Raw genomic sequence first — 25,154 nt, forward strand, 5'->3', positions numbered from 1 at the left:
TCATCCCCAGTCCAATGGACAAGTAGAAAGGATTAACCAGATCTTGGGTGATTATTTGCGACATTTTGTTTCCTCCCGCCAGGATGACTGGGCAGATCTCCTCCCATGGGCCGAATTCTCGTATAACTTCAGGGTCTCTGAGTCTTCCTCCAAATCCCCATTTTTCGTGGTGTACGGCCGTCACCCTCTTCCCCCCCTCCCTACCCCCTTGCCCTCTGGTCTGCCCGCTGTGGATGAAATTTCTCGTGACCTTTCCATCATATGGAGAGAGACCCAAAATTCTCTCTTACAGGCTTCATCACGCATGAAGAAGTTCGCGGATAAGAAAAGAAGAGCTCCCCCCGTTTTTTCCCCTGGAGACAAGGTATGGCTCTCCGCTAAATATGTCCGCTTCCGTGTCCCTAGCTACAAGTTGGGACCACGCTATCTTGGTCCTTTCAAAATTTTGTGTCAAATTAATCCTGTCTCTTATAAACTTCTTCTTCCTCCCTCTCTTCGTATCCCTAATGCCTTTCACGTCTCTCTTCTCAAACCACTCATCCTCAACCGTTTTTCTCCCAAATCTGTTCCTCCCTCTCCTGTTTCCGGCTCCTCGGACATCTTCTCGGTCAAAGAAATTTTAGCTGCCAAAAAGGTCAGAGGGAAAAATTTTTTTTTAGTGGACTGGGAGGGTTGTGGTCCTGAAGAGAGATCCTGGGAACCTGAGGACAACATCCTAGACAAAAGTCTGCTCCTCAGGTTCTCAGGCTCTAAGAAGAGGGGGAGACCCAAGGGGGGGGGTACTGTTACGCCGAGCGCTCCGGGTCCCCGCTCCTCCCCGGAGCGCTCGCTTCACTCTCCCCGCGGCAGCGCTCCGGTCACGTCCTCTGACCCGGGGCGCTGCGATTCCGCTGCCAGCCGGGATGCGATTCGCGATGCGGGTAGCGCCCGCTCGCGATGCGCACCCCGGCTCCCCTACCTGACTCGCTCTCCGTCTGTTCTGTCCCGGCGCGCGCGGCCCCGCTCCCTAGGGCGCGCGCGCGCCGGGTCTCTGCGATTTAAAGGGCCACTGCGCCGCTGATTGGCGCAGTGGTTCCAATTAGTGTGTTCACCTGTGCACTTCCCTATATCACCTCACTTCCCCTGCACTCCCTGGCCGGATCTTGTTGCCTTAGTGCCAGTGAAAGCGTTCCTTGTGTGTTCCTTGCCTGTGTTTCCAGACCTTCTGCCGTTGCCCCTGACTACGATCCTTGCTGCCTGCCCCGACCTTCTGCTACGTCCGACCTTGCTTTTGCCTACTCCCTTGTACCGCGCCTATCTTCAGCAGCCAGAGAGGTGAGCCGTTGCTAGTGGATACGACCTGGTCACTACCGCCGCAGCAAGACCATCCCGCTTTGCGGCGGGCTCTGGTGAAAACCAGTAGTGGCTTAGAACCGGTCCACTAGCACGGTCCACGCCAATCCCTCTCTGGCACAGAGGATCCACTACCTGCCAGCCGGCATCGTGACAATAACTACTATAATACTGCTGCTATATATACAAGAATATAACTACTATAATACTGCCTCCTATAAACAAGAATATAACTACTATAATACTGCCCCTATATACAAGAATATAACTACTATAATACTGTCTCCTATATACAAGAATATAACCACTATAATACTACCTCCTATATACAAGAATATAACTACTATAATACTGCTCCTATATACAAGAATATAACTACTATAATACTGCTCCTATCTACAAGAATATAACTACTACAATACTGCCTCCTATATACAAGAATATAACTACTATAATACTGCTCCTATATACAAGAATATAACTACTATAATACTGCCCCTATATACAAGAATATAACTACTATAATACTGCTCCTATATACAAGAATATAACTACTATAATACTGCTCCTATATACAAGAATATAACTACTATAATACTGCTCCTATATACAAGAATATAACTACTATAATACTGCTCCTATATACAAGAATATAACTACTATAATACTGCTCCTATATACAAGAATATAACTACTATAATACTGCTCCTATATAAAAGAATATAACTACTATAATACTGCCTCCTATATACAAGAATATAACTACTATAATACTGCCTCCTATATACAAGAATATAACTACTATAATACTGCTCCTATATACAAGAATATAACTACTATAATACTGCCCCTATATACAAGAATATAACTACTATAATACTGCTCCTATATACAAGAATATAACTACTATAATACTGCTCCTATATACAAGAATATAACTACTATAATACTGCTCCTATATACAAGAATATAACTACTATAATACTGCTCCTATATACAAGAATATAACTACTATAATACTGCTCCTATATACAAGAATATAACTACTATAATACTGCTCCTATATAAAAGAATATAACTACTATAATACTGCCTCCTATATACAAGAATATAACTACTATAATACTGCTCCTATATACAAGAATATAACTACTATAATACTGCCTCCTATATACAAGAATATAACTACTATAATACTGCTCCTATATACAAGAATATAACTACTATTTCTCACAGAAAAGGATTGCAGTAACACATGTTTTGCTATACACATGTTTATTCCCTTTGTGTGTATTGGAACTAAACCAAAAAAGGAGGAAAAAAAGCAAATTGGACATAATGTCACCAAACTCCAAAAATGGTCTGGACAAAATTATTGGCACCCTTAACTCAATATTTGGTTGCACACCCTTTGGAAAAAATAACTGAAATCAGTCGCTTCCTATAACCATCAATAAGCTTCTTACACCTCTCAGCCGGAATGTTGGACCACTCTTCCTTTACAAACTGCTCCAGGTCTCTCTTATTGGAAGGCGCCTCTTCCCAACAGCAATGTTAAGATCTCTCCACAGGTGATCAATGGGATTTAGATCTGGACTCATTGCTGCCACTTCAGAATTATCCAGCGCTTTGTTGTCATCCATTTCTGGGGGCTTTTTGTTGTATGTTTGGGGTCATTGTCCTGCTGGAAGACCCAAGATCTCGGACCCAAACCCAGCTTTCTGACACTGGGCTGTACAGTGCGACCCAAAATCCATTGGTAATCCTCAGATTTCATGATGCCTTGTACACATTCAAGGCCCCCAGGGCCAGAGGCAGCAAAACAACCCCAAAACATCATTGAGCCTCCACCATATTTCACTGTAGGTGCTGTGGGGGCTATTTATCAATAATGGTCTTTGCTAGGTAATTTTAGTTTTACGTCTAGATGTGTTTTTTTTTTGGCGGTGCTTCTCCAAATTTATCATATTGTCGCAGCGCCCATCATAAATTGCGCGCAGATCATTTTCTCCCGCCACTTTCAGATCATGTCTACCTGCTTCTGAGGAGCTGGTTTGTCTGTGTGTTTAGCTTTATATGTTTTAGTTTTAATTTTAAGGCGAATTAATGTCTAAAAGAAGGTCCGCAAAGAGAGTCTCACATTTCAATAGCGGGAAAAAAATTATTATAATAAAAAAAGAATTATTGTTCGATAGACGGAGGTTTTAGTTGTTATATATACAGTGATCCCTCAACTTACAATGGCCTTGTTACGCCGAGCGCTCCGGGTCCCCGCTCCTCCCCGGAGCGCTCGCTACACTCCTCTCACTGCAGCGCTCCGGTCGGTTCCACGGACCCGGGGCGCTGCGATACCGCCTCTGGCCGGGATGCGATTCGCGATGCGGGTAGCGCCCGCTCGCGATGCGCACCCCGGCTCCCGTACCTGACTCGCTCTCCGTCAGTTCTGTCCCGGCGCGCGCGGCCCCGCTCCCTAGGGCGCGCGCGCGCCGGGTCTTTGCGATTTAAAGGGCCACTGCGCCGCTGATTGGCGCAGTGGTTCCAATTAGTGTTTACACCTGTGCACTTCCCTATATCACCTCACTTCCCCTTCACTCCCTCGCCGGATCTTGTTGCCTTAGTGCCAGTGAAAGCGTTTCCTTGTGTGTTCCTAGCCTGTGTTCCAGACCTCCTGCCGTTGCCCCTGACTACGATCCTTGCTGCCTGCCCCGACCTTCTGCTACGTCCGACCTTGCTTCTGTCTACTCCCTTGTACCGCGCCTATCTTCAGCAGCCAGAGAGGTTGAGCCGTTGCTAGGGGATACGACCTGGTCACTACCGCCGCAGCAAGACCATCCCGCTTTGCGGCGGGCTCTGGTGAAAACCAGTAGTGACTTAGAACCGATCCTCTAGCACGGTCCACGCCAATCCCTCTCTGGCACAGAGGATCCACTACCTGCCAGCCGGCATCGTGACAGTAGATCCGGCCATGGATCCCGCTGAAGTTCCTCTGCCAGTTGTCGCTGACCTCACCACGGTGGTCGCCCAGCAGTCACAACAGATTGCGCAACAAGGCCAACAGCTGTCTCAACTGACTGTTATGCTACAACAGTTACTACCACAGCTCCAGCAACCATCTCCTCCGCCAGCTCCTGTACCTCCTCCGCAGCGAGTGGCCGCTTCTGGACTACGACTATCCTTGCCGGATAAATTTGATGGGGACTCTAAGCTTTGCCGTGGCTTCCTTTCCCAATGTTCATTACACTTGGAGATGATGTCGGACCAGTTCCCCACTGAAAGGTCTAAGGTGGCTTTCGTAGTCAGCCTGCTGTCTGGAAAAGCCCTGGCTTGGGCCACACCGCTCTGGGACCGCAATGACCCCGTCACTGCCTCTGTACACTCCTTCTTCTCGGAAATTCGAAGTGTCTTTGAGGAACCTGCCCGAGCCTCTTCTGCTGAGACTGCCCTGTTGAACCTGGTCCAGGGTAATTCTTCCGTTGGCGAGTATGCCGTACAATTCCGTACTCTTGCTTCTGAATTATCCTGGAACAATGAGGCCCTCTGCGCGACCTTTAAAAAAGGCCTATCCAGCAACATTAAAGATGTTCTGGCCGCACGAGAAATGCCTGCTAATCTTCATGAACTTATTCACCTAGCCACTCGCATTGACATGCGTTTTTCCGAAAGGCGTCAGGAGCTCCGCCAAGATATGGACTCTGTTCGCACGAGGCGTTTCTTCTCCTCGGCTCCTCTCTCCTCTGGTTCCCTGCAATCTGTTCCTGTGCCTCCCGCCGTGGAGGCTATGCAGGTCGACCGGTCTCGCCTGACATCTCAAGAGAGGACACGACGCCGCATGGAGAACCTCTGCCTGTACTGTGCTAGTACCGAACACTTCCTGAGGGATTGTCCTATCCGCCCTCCCCGCCTGGAAAGACGTACCCTGACTCCGCACAAAGGTGAGACAATCCTTGATGTCCACTCTGCTTCTCCACGTCTTACTGTGCCTGTGCGGATGTCTGCCTCTGCCTTCTCCTTCTCTTCTGTGGCCTTCTTGGACTCTGGATCTGCAGGAAATTTTATTTTGGGCCTCTCTCGTCAACAGGTTCAACATCCCAGTGACCAGTCTCACCAGACCCCTTTACATCAATTGTATAAACAATGAAAGATTGGACTGTTCCATACGTTTCCGCACGGAGCCCCTTCTAATGAGCATCGGATCTCATCACGAGAGGATTGAACTTTTGGTCCTCCCCAATTGCACCTCGGAAATTCTCCTTGGACTTCCCTGGCTTCAACTTCATTCCCCAACCCTGGATTGGTCCACTGGGGAGATCAAGAGTTGGGGGCCCTCTTGTTCCAAGGACTGTCTAAAACCGGTTCCCAGTAACCCTTGCCGTAACTCTGTGCTTCCTCCAGTAACCGGTCTCCCTAAGGCCTATATGGACTTCGCGGATGTTTTCTGCAAAAAACAAGCGGAGACTCTACCTCCTCACAGGCCTTATGATTGTCCTATCGACCTCCTCCCGGGCACTACTCCACCCCGGGGCAGAATTTATCCTCTCTCTGCCCCAGAGACTCTTGCCATGTCTGAATACGTCCAGGAGAATCTAAAAAAGGGCTTTATCCGTAAATCCTCCTCTCCTGCCGGAGCCGGATTTTTCTTTGTGTCCAAAAAAGATGGCTCTCTACGTCCTTGCATTGACTACCGCGGACTTAATAAAATCACGGTTAAGAACCGCTACCCCTTACCCCTCATCTCTGAACTCTTTGATCGCCTCCAAGGTGCCCACATCTTTACTAAATTGGACTTAAGAGGCGCCTATAACCTCATCCGCATCAGAGAGGGGGATGAGTGGAAAACAGCATTTAACACCAGAGATGGACACTTTGAGTATCTGGTCATGCCCTTTGGCCTGTGCAACGCCCCTGCTGTCTTCCAAGACTTTGTTAATGAAATTTTTCGTGATCTGTTATACTCCTGTGTTGTTGTATATCTTGATGATATCCTAATTTTTTCGGCCAATCTAGAAGAACACCGCCAGCATGTCCGTATGGTTCTTCAGAGACTTCGTGACAATCAACTCTATGCTAAAATTGAGAAATGTCTGTTTGAATGCCAATCTCTTCCTTTTCTAGGATACTTGGTCTCTGGCCAGGGACTACAAATGGATCCAGATAAACTCTCTGCCGTCTTAGATTGGCCACGCCCCTCCGGACTCCGTGCCATCCAACGTTTTTTGGGGTTCGCCAATTATTACAGGCAATTTATTCCACATTTTTCTACCATTGTGGCTCCTATTGTGGCTTTAACCAAAAAAAATGCCGATCCCAAGTCTTGGCCTCCTCAAGCGGAAGACGCCTTTAAACGACTCAAGTCTGCCTTCTCTTCGGCTCCCGTGCTCTCCAGACCTGACCCATCTAAACCCTTCCTATTGGAGGTTGATGCCTCCTCAGTGGGAGCTGGAGCTGTCCTTCTACAAAAAAACTCTTCCGGGCATGCTGTTACTTGTGGGTTTTTTTCTAGGACCTTCTCTCCGGCGGAGAGGAACTACTCCATCGGGGATCGAGAGCTTCTAGCCATTAAATTAGCACTTGAGGAATGGAGGCATCTGCTGGAGGGATCAAGATTTCCAGTTATTATTTACACCGATCACAAGAACCTCTCATACCTCGAGTCTGCCCAACGGCTGAATCCTCGTCAGGCCAGGTGGTCTCTGTTCTTTGCCCGATTTAATTTTGAAATTCACTTTCGGCCTGCTGATAAGAACATTAGGGCCGATGCTCTCTCTCGTTCCTCAGATGCTTCTGAAATTGAACTCTCTCCTCAACACATCATTCCTCCTGACTGCCTGATTTCCACTTCTCCAGCCTCCATCAGGCAAACTCCTCCAGGAAAGACCTTTGTTTCTCCACGCCAACGCCTCGGAATCCTCAAATGGGGTCACTCCTCCCATCTCGCAGGTCATGCGGGCATCAAGAAATCTGTGCAACTCATCTCTCGCTTCTATTGGTGGCCGACTCTAGAGACTGATGTGGTGGACTTTGTGCGAGCCTGCACTATCTGTGCCCGGGATAAGACTCCTCGCCAGAAGCCCGCTGGTTTTCTTCTTCCTCTGCCTGTTCCCGAACAACCTTGGTCTCTGATTGGTATGGATTTTATTACTGACTTACCCCCATCCCATGGCAACACTGTTATTTGGGTGGTCGTTGATCGATTCTCCAAAATGGCACATTTCATCCCTCTTCCTGGTCTTCCTTCAGCGCCTCAGTTGGCTAAACAATTTTTTGTACACATTTTTCGTCTTCACGGGTTGCCTACGCAGATCGTCTCGGATAGAGGCGTCCAATTTGTGTCTAAATTCTGGAGGGCTCTCTGTAAACAACTCAAGATTAAATTAAATTTTTCTTCTGCATACCATCCTCAATCCAATGGACAAGTAGAAAGAATTAACCAGATCTTGGGTGACTATTTACGACATTTTGTTTCCTCCCGCCAGGATGACTGGGCAGATCTTCTACCTTGGGCCGAATTCTCGTATAATTTCAGAATCTCTGAATCTTCCTCCAAATCCCCGTTTTTCGTGGTGTACGGCCGTCACCCTCTTCCCCCCCTCCCTACCCCCTTGCCCTCTGGTCTGCCCGCTGTGGATGAAATTTCTCGTGATCTTTCCATCATATGGAGAGAGACCCAAAATTCTCTCTTACAGGCTTCTTCACGCATGAAGAGATTCGCGGATAAGAAAAGAAGAGCTCCTCCCATTTTTTCCCCTGGAGACAAGGTATGGCTCTCCGCCAAATATGTCCGCTTCCGTGTCCCTAGCTATAAGTTGGGACCACGCTATCTTGGTCCTTTCAAGATTTTGCGCCAGATTAATCCTGTCTCTTACAAACTTCTTCTTCCTCCTTCTCTTCGTATTCCTAATGCCTTTCATGTTTCTCTTCTTAAACCACTTATCATTAACCGTTTCTCTCCCAAATCCGTTCCCCCCACTCCTGTCTCCGGCTCCTCGGACATCTTCTCCGTCAAAGAAATTTTAGCATCTAAAAAGGTCAGAGGGAAAACCTTCTTTTTAGTGGATTGGGAGGGTTGTGGTCCAGAAGAGAGGTCCTGGGAACCTGAGGACAATATCCTGGACAAAAGTCTGGTCCTCAGGTTCTCAGGCTCCAAGAAGAGGGGGAGACCCAAGGGGGGGGGTACTGTTACGCCGAGCGCTCCGGGTCCCCGCTCCTCCCCGGAGCGCTCGCTACACTCCTCTCACTGCAGCGCTCCGGTCGGTTCCACGGACCCGGGGCGCTGCGATACCGCCTCTGGCCGGGATGCGATTCGCGATGCGGGTAGCGCCCGCTCGCGATGCGCACCCCGGCTCCCGTACCTGACTCGCTCTCCGTCAGTTCTGTCCCGGCGCGCGCGGCCCCGCTCCCTAGGGCGCGCGCGCGCCGGGTCTTTGCGATTTAAAGGGCCACTGCGCCGCTGATTGGCGCAGTGGTTCCAATTAGTGTTTACACCTGTGCACTTCCCTATATCACCTCACTTCCCCTTCACTCCCTCGCCGGATCTTGTTGCCTTAGTGCCAGTGAAAGCGTTTCCTTGTGTGTTCCTAGCCTGTGTTCCAGACCTCCTGCCGTTGCCCCTGACTACGATCCTTGCTGCCTGCCCCGACCTTCTGCTACGTCCGACCTTGCTTCTGTCTACTCCCTTGTACCGCGCCTATCTTCAGCAGCCAGAGAGGTTGAGCCGTTGCTAGGGGATACGACCTGGTCACTACCGCCGCAGCAAGACCATCCCGCTTTGCGGCGGGCTCTGGTGAAAACCAGTAGTGACTTAGAACCGATCCTCTAGCACGGTCCACGCCAATCCCTCTCTGGCACAGAGGATCCACTACCTGCCAGCCGGCATCGTGACAGGCCTCAACATACAATGGTCTTTTCTGAATCATTGTAACTTGAAACCAGACTCAACATACAATGCTAATGGAATCTGCGAAACATATCAATGGCTGGAAGAACCGACCAGAATGGATATTTCACTGGTAAAACCCCTGTATTACTGAAGTGCATGCACTGACTGGTGTCTGGTAGCGCCCCCTACAGTACAGGGAGGTATTACATGTTCTGTACTCTTTACCTGTGCCAGGGTTAGCTGCTCCTTTGGGCACCAGGTGAGGGCGGCTCCATTTTCCTTTTTTTTAGGACATTGCGTGTTCCGTACAGGACCCTGAAGAAGCTCCTGTCCTCTACATCGACCAGTGTTTCCCAAAGAGGTTGCCTCCAGCTGTTGCAAAACTACAACTCCCAGCATGCCCGGACAGCCTTTGGCTGTCCGGGCATGCTGGGAGTTGTAGTTTTGCAACAGCTGGAGGCACCCTGGTTGGGAAACACTGACATAGACAATGATTACAGCTCCCAGCAGATCTTTCTTACTTTTATATGTAAGGATTTGCTTTATCTATATTAGTTATCTACTTATTTTTCTTTAATCCTCACTTTTTCCTAATTTTGGATGACATTTTGGGGGCTTCAGAACCAATTACCAGGTTTCCATAGAGTTCTGGTCTCAACATACAATGGTTTCAACATACAATGGTCGTCCCGGAACCGATTAATATTGTAACTTGAGGGACCACTGTATATATATTTTTTTACTTTTCACTTTTACTTTAATTTGTTATCATCACTTTGTCGGATATGTCTGAGGAGGACAGGAACGCACGTGTTCGACGTCTAAGCGCTCGACGTCTCTTCATTACAGACACAGGTAAGTGGGACTCTTTGGGTCATTGAGGACCCGTTTCCACCCGCAGACTCATTTATTTAGTGCTTTTGATTATAGACACACGGGTCCTGTAGGATATATGTACATATGTGTATCTGTATGTCCCATGTTCTGTTGAACACTATAAATCGTTACTATGTAGTAAATTTACCGTAGTACTTGAGACACCATCCGCCCATTCAAGCTCTCTGTTAAAGGGGTACTCCTCCCCTAGACATCTTATCCCCATAAGATGTCTGATCACAGGGGTCCCGCAGCTGGGACCCCCACGATCAATGTACAGCACCCGGCATTCGTTGAGAACACTGGGTGCAGGCGGTGGGGGTCGTGACGTCATGGCCACACCCCTCGTGACTGGAGATGAGCGAACTTACAGTAAATTCGATTCGTCACGAACTTCTCGGCTCAGCAGTTGATGACTTTTCCTGCATAAATGAGTTCAGCTTTCAGGTGCTCCGGTGGGCTGGAGACTCTTTCCTAGGACTGTATCCACCTTTTCCAGCCCACCAGAGCACCTGAAAGCTAAACTCATTTATGCAGGAAAAGGCATCAACTGCCGAGCCGAGAAGTTCGTGACGAATCGAATTTACTGTAAGTTCGCTCATCTCTACTAGTGACATCACGCCACAACCCATCAATGCATGTCTATGGGAGAAGGGGTGTGGCCGTCACACCCCCTCCCATAGACTTGCATTGAGGGGGAGTGGCGTGACGTCACGCTCCAAGCATTCGTAACACAATGTTCTGAACGCTGTGGCAGCGGAGTTCCCCATTAATGAATACCAATACTGATGGTTTTATATACCTGTTTTTAATTGAAAGTGAATATAAAACATACAAGTGATCCCTCAACTTACAATAGTTTTAACATACAATAGTCTTTTCTGGACCATTGTAACTTGAAACCAGACTCAACATACAATGCTATGGAATCTGCAAAACGTGTCAACGGCCGGAAGAACCGACCAATCAGAATAGGTATTCACTGGTAAAACCCCTGTAGTCCTAAAGTGCATGCACTGACTGATGTCTGGTAGCGCCCCCTACAGTACAGGGAGGTATTAAATGTTCTGTACTCTTTACCTGTATTACTGAAGTGCATGCACTGACTGGTGTCTGGTAGCGCCCCCTACAGTACAGGGAGATATTACATGTTCTGTACTCTTTACCTGTATTACTGAAGTGTATGCACTGACTGATGTCTGGTAGAGCCCCCTACAGTACAGGGAGGAATTACCGTATATACTCGAGTATAAGCCGAGTTTTTCAGCACGATTTTTCGTGCTGAAAACACCCCCCTCGGCTTATACTCGAGTGAACTCCCCCACCCGCAGTGGTCTTCAACCTGCGGACCTCCAGAGGTTTCAAAACTACAACTCCCAGCAAGCCCGGGCAGCCATCGGCTGTCCGGGCTTGCTGGGAGTTGTAGTTTTGAAACCTCCGGAGGTCCGCAGGTTGAAGACCACTGCGGCCTTCAACATCATCCAGCCCCCTCTCACCCCCTTTAGTTCTGAATACTCACCTCCGCTCGGCGCTGGTCCGGTGCTGCAGGACTGTCCGGTGGGGAGGTCGTCCGGTGGGATACTGGTTCCGGGCTGCTATCTTCACCGGGGAGGCCTCTTCTAAGCGCTTCGGGCCCGGCCTCAGAATAGTCACGTTGCCGTGACAACGACGCAGAGGTGCGTTCATTGCCAACGTAATTCTGCGTCATTGTCAAGGCAACGCCTCTATTCCGGGCCGGAAGCGCGGAGAAGAGGCGCCCCCGGTGAAGATAGCAGCCCGGACCACCTCCCCACCGGACCACCTCCTCACCGGACAGTCCTGCAGGACCGGACCAGCGCCGAGCGGAGGTGAGTACTCAGAACTAAAGGGGGGGAGAGGGGGCTGGATGATGTTGAAGGCCGCAGTGGTCTTCAACCTGCGGACCTCCGGAGGTTTCAAAACTACAACTCCCAGCAAGCCCGGACAGCCGATGGCTGCCCGGGCTTGCTGGGAGTTGTAGTTTTGAAACCTCTGGAGGTCCGCAGGTTGAAGACCACTGAGGGCGAATGATGAGAAGAGGATGATGAAGGGGGGGGGGTGTGGGGATGATGAAGGGGGGTGGGGATGATTACAAGGGGATGATGAAGGGGGGATGTGTGGGATGATAAGGGGATGATGAAGGGGGGATGTGTGGGATGATAAGGGGATGATGAAGGGGGGATGTGTGGGATGATAAGGGGATGATGAAGGGGGGATGTGCGGGATGATAAGGGGATGATGAAGGGGGGATGTGTGGGATGATGACAAGGGGATGATGAAGGGGGGATGTGTGGGATGATAAGGGGATGATGAAGGGGGGATGTGTGGGATGATGACAAGGGGATGATGATGAGGATGTTAATGACGGGTCTGGATGATGACAGGGAGGGATGAGGTATTTCCCACCCTAGGCTTATACTCGAGTCAATAACTTTTCTTGGGATTTTGGGTTGAAATTAGGGGTCTCGGCTTATACTCGGGTCGGCTTATACTCGAGTATATAAGGTACATGTTCTGTACACTTTACTTGTACCAGGGTTATCTGCTTCTTTGGACATCAGGTAAGGGCGACTCCATTTTCCTTTTTTTTTTTTTAAGACATTGTGTGTTCTGTACAGGACCCTGAAGAAGCTCCTGTCCTCTACATAGACCAGTGTTTCCCAAAGAGGGTGCCTCCAGCTGTTCCAAAACTACAACTCTCAGCATGCCCGGACAGCCGAAGGCTGTCCGGGCATGCTGGGAGCTGTAGTTTTGCAACAGCTGGAGGCACCCTGGCTGGGAAACACTGACATAGACAGTAATTTACAGCTCCCAGCAGATCTTTATTACTTTTATATATAAGGATTTGCTTTATCTATATTAGTTATCTACTTATTTATCTTTAATCCTCACTTTTTCCTATTTTTGGATGACATTTTGGGGCTTCAGAACCAATTACCAGGTTTCCATAGAGTTCTGGTCTCAACATACAATGGTTTCAACATACAATGGTCGTCCTGGAAGCAATTAATATTGTAACTTGAGGGACCCTTGTATATATTTTATTGAATACATTGATGTGTGGTAGATGACTTTGTATAACGCCTGTAGATACATTGCTCGGATACACTCCCTACATCTATTATACAGATCTTACATGGAGATTACTGTTGGTTCCTGTAGGTGACTAATTCCGTATAACAATCTGATAAGGAAATACTCCTCGTATTGTGGCGGTGAAATCTTCCATTGTTTTATTGGCTTTTGTGTTGTAATTAAAGGACATTTCCGCTTCATAAATAAAGAATCACTCAGTAACTATGTGACATAATAGAACTCGACGCTGCACTTCACATTCTGCACTACATTGTTCACCTCAAATGCTCTGCACTACTATGATCACCTCAAATGCTCTGCACTACATTGTTCACCTCTAATGCTCTGCACTACATTGTTCACCTCTAATGCTCTGCACTACATTGTTCACCTCTAATGCTCTGCACTACATTGTTCACCTCAAATGCTCTGCACTACATTGTTCACCTCAAATGCTCTGCACTACATTGTTCACCTCTAATGCTCTGCACTACATTGTTCACCTCTAATGCTCTGCACTACATTGTTCACCTCAAATGCTCTGCACTACATTGTTCACCTCAAATGCTCTGCACTACATTGTTCACCTCTAATGCTCTGCACTACATTGTTCACCTCAAATGCTCTGCACTACTATGATCACCTCAAATGCTCTGCACTACATTGTTCACCTCTAATGCTCTGCACTACTATGATCACCTCAAATGCTCTGCACTTCATTGTTCACCTCAAATGCTCTGCACTACTATGATCACCTCAAATGCTCTGCACTACATTGTTCACCTCTAATGCTCTGCACTACATTGTTCACCTCAAATGCTCTGCACTACATTGTTCACCTCAAATGCTCTGCACTACATTGTTCACCTCAAATGCTCTGCACTACATTGTTCACCTCAAATGCTCTGCACTACATTGTTCACCTCTAATGCTCTGCACTACATTGTTCACCTCTAATGCTCTGCACTACTATGATCACCTCAAATGCTCTGCACTACATTGTTCACCTCTAATGCTCTGCACTACATTGTTCACCTCTAATGCTCTGCACTACATTGTTCACCTCAAATGCTCTGCACTACATTGTTCACCTCAAATGCTCTGCACTACATTGTTCACCTCTAATGCTCTGCACTACATTGTTCACCTCTAATGCTCTGCACTACATTGTTCACCTCTAATGCTCTGCACTACATTGTTCACCTCAAATGCTCTGCACTACATTGTTCACCTCAAATGCTCTGCAATACTATGATCACCTCAAATGCTCTGCAATACTATGATCACCTCTAATGCTCTGCACTACATTGTTCACCTCTAATGCTCTGCACTACATTGTTCACCTCTAATGCTCTGCACTACTATGATCACCTCTAATGCTCTGCACTACTATGATCACCTCAAATGCTCTGCACTACATTGTTCACCTCTAATGCTCTGCACTACATTGTTCACCTCAAATGCTCTGCAATACTATGATCACCTCAAATGCTCTGCAATACTATGATCACCTCTAATGCTCTGCACTACATTGTTCACCTCTAATGCTCTGCACTACATTGTTCACCTCTAATGCTCTGCACTACTATGATCACCTCTAATGCTCTGCACTACATTGTTCACCTCTAATGCTCTGCACTACATTGTTCACCTCTAATGCTCTGCACTACATTGTTCACCTCTAATGCTCTGCACTACATTGTTCACCTCTAATGCTCTGCACTACATTGTTCACCTCTAATGCTCTGCACTACATTGTTCACCTCTAATGCTCTGCACTACATTTTTCACCTCTAATGCTCTGCACTACATTTTTCACCTCAAATGCTCTGCACTACATTTTTCACCTCAAATGCTCTGCACTACATTGTTCACCTCAAATGCTCTGCACTACATTGTTCACCTCAAATGCTCTGCACTACATTGTTCACCTCAAATGCTCTGCACTACATTGTTCACCTCAAATGCTCTGCACTACATTGTTCACCTCAAATGCTCTGCACTACAATGATCACCTCTAATGCTCTGCACTACATTGTTCACCTCTAATGCTCTGCACTACTATGATCACCTCTAATGCTCTGCAATACTATGATCACCTCAAATGCTCTGCACTACATTGTTCACCTCTAATGCTCTGCACTACAATGATCACCTCAAATGCTCTGCACTACAATGATCACCTCTAATGCTCTGCACTACAATGATCACCTCTAATGCTCTGCACTACATTGCTCTCCTCTAATGCTCTGCACTACATTGCTCACCTCTAATGCTCTGCACTACATTGCTCTCCTCTAATGCTCTGCACTACATTGCTCTCCTCTAATGCTCTGCACTACATTGCTCACCTCTAATGCTCTGCACTACATTGCTCTCCTCTAATGCTCTGCACTACATTGCTCTCCTCTAATGCTCTGCACTACATTGCTCTCCTCTAATGCTCTGCACTACATTGCTCTCCTCTAATGCTCTGCACTACATTGCTCACCTCTAATGCTCTGCACTACATTGCTCTCCTCTAATGCTCTGCACTACATTGCTCTCCTCTAATGCTCTGCACTACATTGCTCACCTCTAATGCTCTGCACTACATTGCTCTCCTCTAATGCTCTGCACTACATTGCTCTCCTCTAATGCTCTGCACTACATTGCTCTCCTCTAATGCTCTGCACTACATTGCTCTCCTCTAATGCTCTGCACTACATTGCTCACCTCTAATGCTCTGCACTACATTGCTCTCCTCTAATGCTCTGCACTACATTGCTCACCTCTAATGCTCTGCACTACATTGCTCTCCTCTAATGATCTGCACTACATTGCTCACCTCTAATGCTCTGCACAACATTGCCTAGCCCGAAGGGTCCACACTACATTGCCCAGCTCTCAGTCCATGCACTACATTGTTTGGCTTTTAGGCTCTGCATTACAGTGCTTACCTCTAATGCTCTGCACTACAATGATCACCTCTAATGCTCTGCACTACATTGCTCTCCTCTAATGCTCTGCACTACATTGCCCAGCTCTAAGTCTCTGCACAACATTGCCTAGCCCCAAGGGTCCACACTACATTGCCCAGCTCTGAGTCCCTGCACTACATTGCCCAGCTCTGAGTCCCTGCACTACATTGTTGTGCTTTTAGGCTCTGCATTACAGTGCTTACCTCTAATGTTCTGCACTACATCTTTTAACTTTGAGGCTCTGCGCTCCGCTGCTCATCTTTAAGGCTCCACACTACATAGCACATCTTTTGGGCTCTGCATTACATACAGTAGTTCATTTGAGTCTGTGCCACTTCCCTTTCAGAACTTCAGGTAAAGAATAAATGTTACTGCAATCCATTAAAATGCCAAACAGGTATGTAAAGTGGAAGAGGCAAGGAGAGGAAATGAAGAACAGACCGACGTATTTCTGGCTTCAATAGCCCTTACTAATCATCTTACTCAGGAGCCCTTACTTATCATCTTACTCAGGAGCCCTTATCATCTTACTCAGGAGCCCTTACTTATCTTACTCAGGAGCCCTTACTAATCATCTTACTCAGGAGCCCTTACTAATCATCTTACTCAGGAGCCCTTACTTATCATCTTACTCAGGAGCCCTTACTTATCATCTTACTCAGGAGCCCTTACTTATCATCTTACTCAGGAGCCCTTACTTATCATCTTACTCAGGAGCCCTTACTTATCATCTTACTCAGGAGCCCTTACTTACCATCTTACTCAGGAGCCCTTACTTATCTTACTCAGGAGCCCTTACTTATCATCTTACTCAGGAGCCCTTACTTATCATCTTACTCAGGAGCCCTTACTAATCATCTTACTCAGGAGCCCTTACTAATCATATTACTCAGGAGCCCTTACTTATCATCTTACTCAGGAGCCCTTACTTATCATCTTACTCAGGAGCCCTTACTTATGATCTTACTCAGGAGCCCTTACTAATCATCTTACTCAGGAGCCCTTACTAATCATCTTACTCAGGAGCCCTTACTTATCATCTTACTCAGGAGTCCTTACTTATCATCTTACTCAGGAGCCCTTACTAATCATATTACTCAGGAGCCCTTACTAATCATCTTACTCAGGAGCCCTTACTTATCATCTTACTCAGGAGCCCTTACTTATGATCTTACTCAGGAGCCCTTACTTATGATCTTACTCAGGAGCCCTTATCATCTTACTCAGGAGCCCTTACTTATCATCTTACTCAGGAGCCCTTACTTGTGATCATGAGTAAGGGCTAGTGTAGCCAGAAATGCGTCGATCAGTTCCTCTTTTCCACATCTTGATTTTTCTACTTCTTGCCATTTTCATGGACTTTATTTAAATTTCTTCTCTACCTGAAGTGTCAGAATAGTTTTTTCGCTCATATTGCTGGAAAAGATTGTTTTCTGTGCACAGAGGCCAGGTGAGCTTATTACTCCATTGTCTTCCTTATCCTATATAATGATGTCACACTGTAGATGTAAATTGTGCTGCTAACTATATCCAATAAGAATGTTATCTTACCATAAAGCAGATTAGCATTCTTGAACCACTGTCACTAATAATAATATGTCAGGGCAGGAGGAGAGGTCCACAAACCAAATGTGGCTTCATAAATAATACCGCCATACCATGCACACCACAATGAAGAATACACTGCCTTCACCCTGCTTCCTACTATCTCCAGTGTTTTTCTTCCTTTAGCCCAGTGTTTCCCAACCAGGGGTGCCTCCAGCTGTTGCAAATCTACAACTCCCAGCATGTTGGACTATATTGTAGTATATAGTATAGGTCAGTGTTTCCAAACCAGGGGTGCCTCCAGCTGTTGCTTAACTACAACTCCCAGCATGTTGGGCTATATTGTAGTATATAGTATAGGTCAGTGTTTCCCAACCAGGAGTGCCTCCAGCTGCTGCATAACTACAACTCCCAGCATGTTGGACTATATTGTAGTATATAGTATAGTTCAGTGTTTTCCAACCAGAGTGCCTCCAGCTGTTTCAAATCTACAACTCCCAGCATGTTGGACTATTTTGTAGTATATAGTATAGTTCAGTGTTTCCCAACCAGGGGTGCCTCCAGCTGTTGCAAATTTACAACTCCCAGCATGTTGGACCATATAGTAGTGTATAGTATAGGTCTGTGTTTTCCAACCAGGGGTGCCTCCAGCTGTTGCTAAACGAAAACTCCCAGTATGTTGGACCATATAGTAGTATATAGTATAGGTCAGTGTTTCCCAACCAGAGTGCCTCCAGCTGTTGCATAACTACAACTCCCAGCATGTTGGACTATATTGTAGTATATAGTATAGGTCAGTGTTTTCCAACCAGGGGTGCCTCCAGCTGTTGCAAAACTACAACTCCCAGCATGTTGGACTATATTGTAGTATATAGTATAGGTCAGTGTTTTCCAACCAGGGGTGCCTCCAGCTGTTGCAAAACTACAACTCCCAGCATGTTGGACTATATTGTAGTATATAGTATAGGTCAGTGTTTCCCAACCAGGGGTGCCTCCAGCTGTTGCAAAACTACAACTCCCAGCATGTTGGACTATATTGTAGTATATAGTATAGGTCAGTGTTTTCCAACCAGGGGTGCCTGCAGCTGTTGCAAAACTACAACTCCCAGCATGCCCGGACAGCCATTGGCTGTCCGGGCATGCTGGGAGTTGTAGTTTTGCAACAGCTGCAGGCACCCTGGTTGGGAAACACTGCTTTAGCCTTACATAACTTCACAGATAACACAGTGATAACTTTGCGTTCATATAATGTAGTAGATGTTAAGATGTTCCCTGTGGACAGTCCTATAGAGAAACACTTCATGATATCATATTAAGGTGAACCAACACACTCAGCACTGCTACGTCATTAAAAGATAGTTGTACTTTCATTCCGGCAGCAGATTACACTGAAGGGGTTAATCTTGTGAACGTCACCCGGAAACATAAAATGCAGCGACGTGCGGGTATCGGTGCTGTCATGAGACGTCACCATATACACTTTACACCCTGTCACTCTCCGCATTGTGGAAAGTGACAGAAAAGGATGTGAGGTAATGGCCCAAAATCCTTATATAAATACCCCGCAGGCAAAGCAAGCGGCTAAAAAAACAACCAATCACGGGCAAACTGTTTCTACACCCATCAAGTGTCATACAAAGGGGAAACTACAACCCCCATCATGTAATGTTATACATATGGGGGAATGGTTGGCTTTACTGACATAAGAATATAAAAATTCTGGCTTAATATGTGCCCAAAAAAACGTAAAGTACGTGCAATGTGCCAGATTTATTATGCGTTTTAGACACCTTACGTGCCTCACTAGACAAGGGGGGATGGGGATTTAGCGAAAAGTGTGTTGTCTTCTACAGCGACCGTGGCTTATGAGCAACATGTGCGCACACAATTTTACCACAAAACTTTAGCGTAAAGAAACAAAGCACATGGGAAGATTTCTCACAACCCGTGCTGAGGAAAAGTTGACCAGTTGCCCATAGCAACCAATCAGATCGCTTCTTTCATTTTTTCAGAGGCCGTTTTGAAAAATGAAACAATGCGATCTGATTGGTTGCTATGGGCAACCGGTCAATTTTTCCTCAGCACAGCTATTGGGAAATCCTCCCCATAGAATTCCTCTTAGGCTGCGTTCACATCACGATTTCTCCATCCGACTTGAGTAAAACTATTTTTATAACTTATAATCGTATGAAATCGTATATAAGGTCGGATCCATTGACCTCCATTAAAAAAAAATCGGATCCATTAGACACATCCGATTGGATCCGCATCTGATTTCACACAATTTTTGTTCGGGTCTGAAATCGGGGTTGACCACGATTTCAGACCTGAACAAAAAATCGTGTGAAATCGGATGCGGATCCAATCGGATGTGTGTAATGGATCCGATTTTTTTTAATGGAGGTCAATGGATCCGACTTTATATAAGTTATAAAAATCGTTTACTCAAGTCGGATGGAGAAATCGTGATGTGAACGCAGCCTTAGGCTAAAATTCCATTTGGTTTTTTTTCTGGCAGTTTTTAAGCCAAAGTCAGAAGTGGATCCATAATGGAGGAGAAGTGTAAGTCCTTCCTTTATATGTCCTATTCCTTTTGAATACGTTTCTGGCTTTGGCTCAAAAACTGTGGAAATGTAGCCTTATAATGCTCCAGCACTGATATAACCTCCAGACACATTTACTTAATATGTGACTGATATCAGTCGCTCCTCTTATAAGGCCGGGTTCACACTGCGGAATCTCTGGGCAGAAAATTTCCGCCCGAAGATTCCGAGTGCGGCCAGCGCCGAATGAATAAGTCTGCACTAGGACCGCACGGACACTGCAGTCTCCAATAGACTGCAATATGTTCCGCAAGTATTTCAGCCTGAAGAATGAGCAACGCATGGTACATGAGGTTGGAAAGTTTGTGGAGAAAATAATTTGGTCTGATAAAGCCCAAATTGGTTCAGTAATAATTGTGTTTAATGAAAACAAAAGAAGAAAATTACAGCGTGGCAATGTTGCATAAAATCTTGCAAGTTTGTTCCAAAACACACCAAGCAACATTGGTAAGACAGAATTGACGCATTTCAGGTGTATCTTACCCTTAGTCGTACCCAACTTGTACCTTAGTCATACGACTAAGGGTAAGTTAAACCCAGTAGGCTTAATTTCCTGTCTAAGGGCACGTTCACACGGGGGGGATTACCTGCGGAATTTCCGCAGCGTATTTGCTGAGGAAAATCCGCAGCAGATTTTGCTACCATTGACTTCAATGGATCTGCAGAAAATCCGCAATAGAGGCAGGTTTTCAGATTTTCCTTCAGACCCATTGAAGTCAAAGGTAGCAAAATCCGTTGCGGATTTTCCGCAGAAAACAGGCTGTGGAAATTCCGCAGGTAATCTGCCCATGTGAACGTACCTTAAGGGTGCGTTAACACGCTATTTGTTTTTGAATTTCCTCCTTGTTCCTCTGACTTGGCACTCCTTGACATCTACCTGTGGGGAAACCCTGATGAATGTGGTATACTGTAGAAAACTGGATAAAAATCAGACAGATCTGGTGTTGGCTTATGCCTTTAAGACTAAAAGGGTCGCCTGACTCTTCTCTTTACTGACATCATAGGTATGTGGAGAGTTGGGAGCCCCCCAGATACCTTAGACAAGTGTTTTCCAACTACTGTACCTCCAGCTGTTGCAAAACTACAACTCCCAGCATGGCCTGGACAACCTTTGGCTGTCCAGGCATGCTGGGAGTTGTAGTTTTGCAACAGCTGGAGGCATACTGGTGGGGAAACACTGCTGTAGACAGTCAGCTGACCAAAGATCTCACACATGATTTACAGCTACCCTTTGACGTATACATCCGGTAATAAAGCTTTCATGCAGAAAATTTCCTTGTTGAAGTTTGCATACATTTTTTTGGCCCACTCTGTATTTATAGCTTTCAAGGTGTGTGACAAAACATTACCTGCAAGTACCTGGAAATGTTATTATGGCGCAGTTCTTTAAAAAGAACAAAAAAGAAAACTCAACATTTCCTGAATCATTTATAGATGATGACTTAAGACGAAAGGACACTTCACCTGAATAGGTGTCAGATGGGGAAGAATGACGGGGCTAGATCCTGATCCGCTCATCACACTGGAATCCTGTGCATGTCATCGCTACAGCGGGTCACCTGTCACCTGACTGACGGAATCACAACAACATGGGGAAGACTGTAACTTCCTGCAGCAAGAACTGTAACTGCTATAATACTGCCCTCCTAATATACGAGGATATACTATAATACTGCCTCCTAATATACAAGGATATACTATAATACTGCCTCCTAATATACAAGGATATACTATAATACTGCCCTCCTAATATACAAGGATATACTATAATACTGCCTCCTATGTACAAGGATATACTATAATACTGCCTCCTAATATACAAGGATATACTATAATACTGCCTCCTAATATACGAGGATATACTATAATACTGCCTCCTAATATACAAGGATATACTATAATACTGCCCTCCTAATATACAGGATATACTATAATACTGCCCTCCTAATATACAAGGATATACTATAATACTGCCTCCTAATATACAAGGATATACTATAATACTGCCCTCCTAATATACAAGGATATACTATAATACTGCCTCCTAATATACAAGGATATACTATAATACTGCCCTCCTAATATACGAGGATATACTATAATACTGCCTCCTAATATACAAGGATATACTATAATACTGCCCTCCAAATATACGAGGATATACTATAATACTGCCTCCTAATATACAAGGATATACTATAATACTGCCCTCCTAATATACAGGATATACTATAATACTGCCCTCCTAATATACAAGGATATACTATAATACTGCCTCCTAATATACAAGGATATACTATAATACTGCCCTCCTAATATACAAGGATATACTATAATACTGCCTCCTAATATACAAGGATATACTATAATACTGCCCTCCTAATATACAAGGATATACTATAATACTGCCTCCTAATATACAAGGATATACTATAATACTGCCTCCTAATATACAAGGATATACTATAATACTGCCTCCTAATATACAAGGATATACTATAATACTGCCTCCTAATATACAAGGATATACTATAATACTGCCCTCCTAATATACGAGGATATACTATAATACTGCCTCCTAATATACGAGGATATACTATAATACTGCCTCCTAATATACAAGGATATACTATAATACTGCCTCCTAATATACAAAGATATACTATAATACTGCCTCCTAATATACAAGGATATACTATAATACTGCCTCCTAATATACAAGGATATACTATAATACTGCCTCCTAATATACAAGGATATACTATAATACTGCCCTCCTAATATACGAGGATATACTATAATACTGCCTCCTAATATACAAGGATATACTATAATACTGCCTCCTAATATACAAGGATATACTATAATACTGCCTCCTAATATACAAGGATATACTATAATACTGCCTCCTAATATACAAGGATATACTATAATACTGCCTCCTAATATACAAGGATATACTATAATACTGCCTCCTAATATACAAGGATATACTATAATACTGCCCTCCTAATATACGAGGATATACTATAATACTGCCTCCTAATATACGAGGATATACTATAATACTGCCTCCTAATATACAAGGATATACTATAATACTGCCTCCTAATATACAAAGATATACTATAATACTGCCTCCTAATATACAAGGATATACTATAATACTGCCTCCTAATATACAAGGATATACTATAATACTGCCTCCTAATATACAAGGATATACTATAATACTGCCCTCCTAATATACAAGGATATACTATAATACTGCCCTCCTAATATACAAGGATATACTATAATACTGCCTCCTATGTACAAGGATATACTATAATACTGCCTCCTAATATACAAGGATATACTATAATACTGCCTCCTAATATACAAGGATATACTATAATACTGCCCTCCTAATATACGAGGATATACTATAATACTGCCTCCTATGTACAAGGATATACTATAATACTGCCTCCTAATACAGAAGGATATACTATAATACTGCCCTCCTAATATACAAAGATATACTATAATACTGCCTCCTAATATACAAGGATATACTATAATACTGCCCTCCTAATATACAAGGATATACTATAATACTGCCTCCTAATATACAAGGATATACTATAATACTGCCTCCTAATACAGAAGGATATACTATAATACTGCCCTCCTAATATACAAAGATATACTATAATACTGCCTCCTAATATACAAGGATATACTATAATACTGCCCTCCTAATATACAAGGATATACTATAATACTGCCTCCTAATATACAAGGATATACTATAATACTGCCTCCTAATATACGAAGATATACTATAATACTGCCTCCTAATATACAAGGATATACTATAATACTGCCTCCTAATATACAAGGATATACTATAATACTGCCCTCCTAATATACAAGGATATACTATAATACTGCCTCCTAATATACAAAGATATACTATAATACTGCCTCCTAATATACAAAGATATACTATAATACTGCCTCCTAATATACAAGGATATACTATAATACTGCTCCTATGTACAAGGATATACTATAATACTGCTCCTATGTACAAGGATATACTATAATACTGCCTCCTAATATACAAGGATATACTATAATACTGCCTCCTAATATACAAGGATATACTATAATACTGCCTCCTAATATACAAGGATATACTATAATACTGCCCTCCTAATATACAAGGATATACTATAATACTGCCCTCCTAATATACAAGGATATACTATAATACTGCCTCCTAATATACAAGGATATACTATAATACTGCCCTCCTAATATACAAGGATATACTATAATACTGCCTCCTAATATACAAGGATATACTATAATACTGCCCTCCTAATATACAAGGATATACTATAATACTGCCTCCTAATATACAAGGATATACTATAATACTGCCCTCCTAATATACAAGGATATACTATAATACTGCCTCCTAATATACAAGGATATACTATAATACTGCCCTCCTAATATACAAAGATATACTATAATACTGCCTCCTAATATACAAGGATATACTATAATACTGCCTCCTATGTACAAGGATATACTATAATACTGCTCCTATGTACAAGGATATACTATAATACTGCCTCCTAATATACAAGGATATACTATAATACTGCCCTCCTAATATACAAAGATATACTATAATACTGCCTCCTAATATACAAGGATATACTATAATACTGCCTCCTAATATACAAGGATATACTATAATACTGCCTCCTAATATACAAGGATATACTATAATACTGCCTCCTAATATACAAGGATATACTATAATACTGCCTCCTAATATACAAGGATATACTATAATACTGCCTCCTAATA

General features: G+C 44.5%; 1 protein-coding gene across 4 annotated transcripts in view; it reads right to left on the bottom strand.

Moving 5' to 3' along the window:
* Positions 1–25,154, bottom strand: part of LOC130293366 (CMP-N-acetylneuraminate-beta-galactosamide-alpha-2,3-sialyltransferase 4-like) — a 180,264-nt gene that overhangs the window by 69,545 nt on the left and 85,565 nt on the right. The window contains exon 5 of one of the 4 annotated variants that reach the window (XM_056541969.1): positions 21,750–21,855. The exons of the other annotated variants lie outside the window; for them this stretch is intronic. The gene's annotated coding sequence lies outside the window, so the exon portion shown is untranslated. The remainder of the gene's footprint in view (positions 1–21,749; positions 21,856–25,154) is intronic. 4 annotated transcript variants of the gene reach the window in all.

This window comes from Hyla sarda, chromosome 10, assembly GCF_029499605.1.
Source record: "Hyla sarda isolate aHylSar1 chromosome 10, aHylSar1.hap1, whole genome shotgun sequence".
Classification (NCBI taxonomy): domain Eukaryota; kingdom Metazoa; phylum Chordata; class Amphibia; order Anura; family Hylidae; genus Hyla; species Hyla sarda.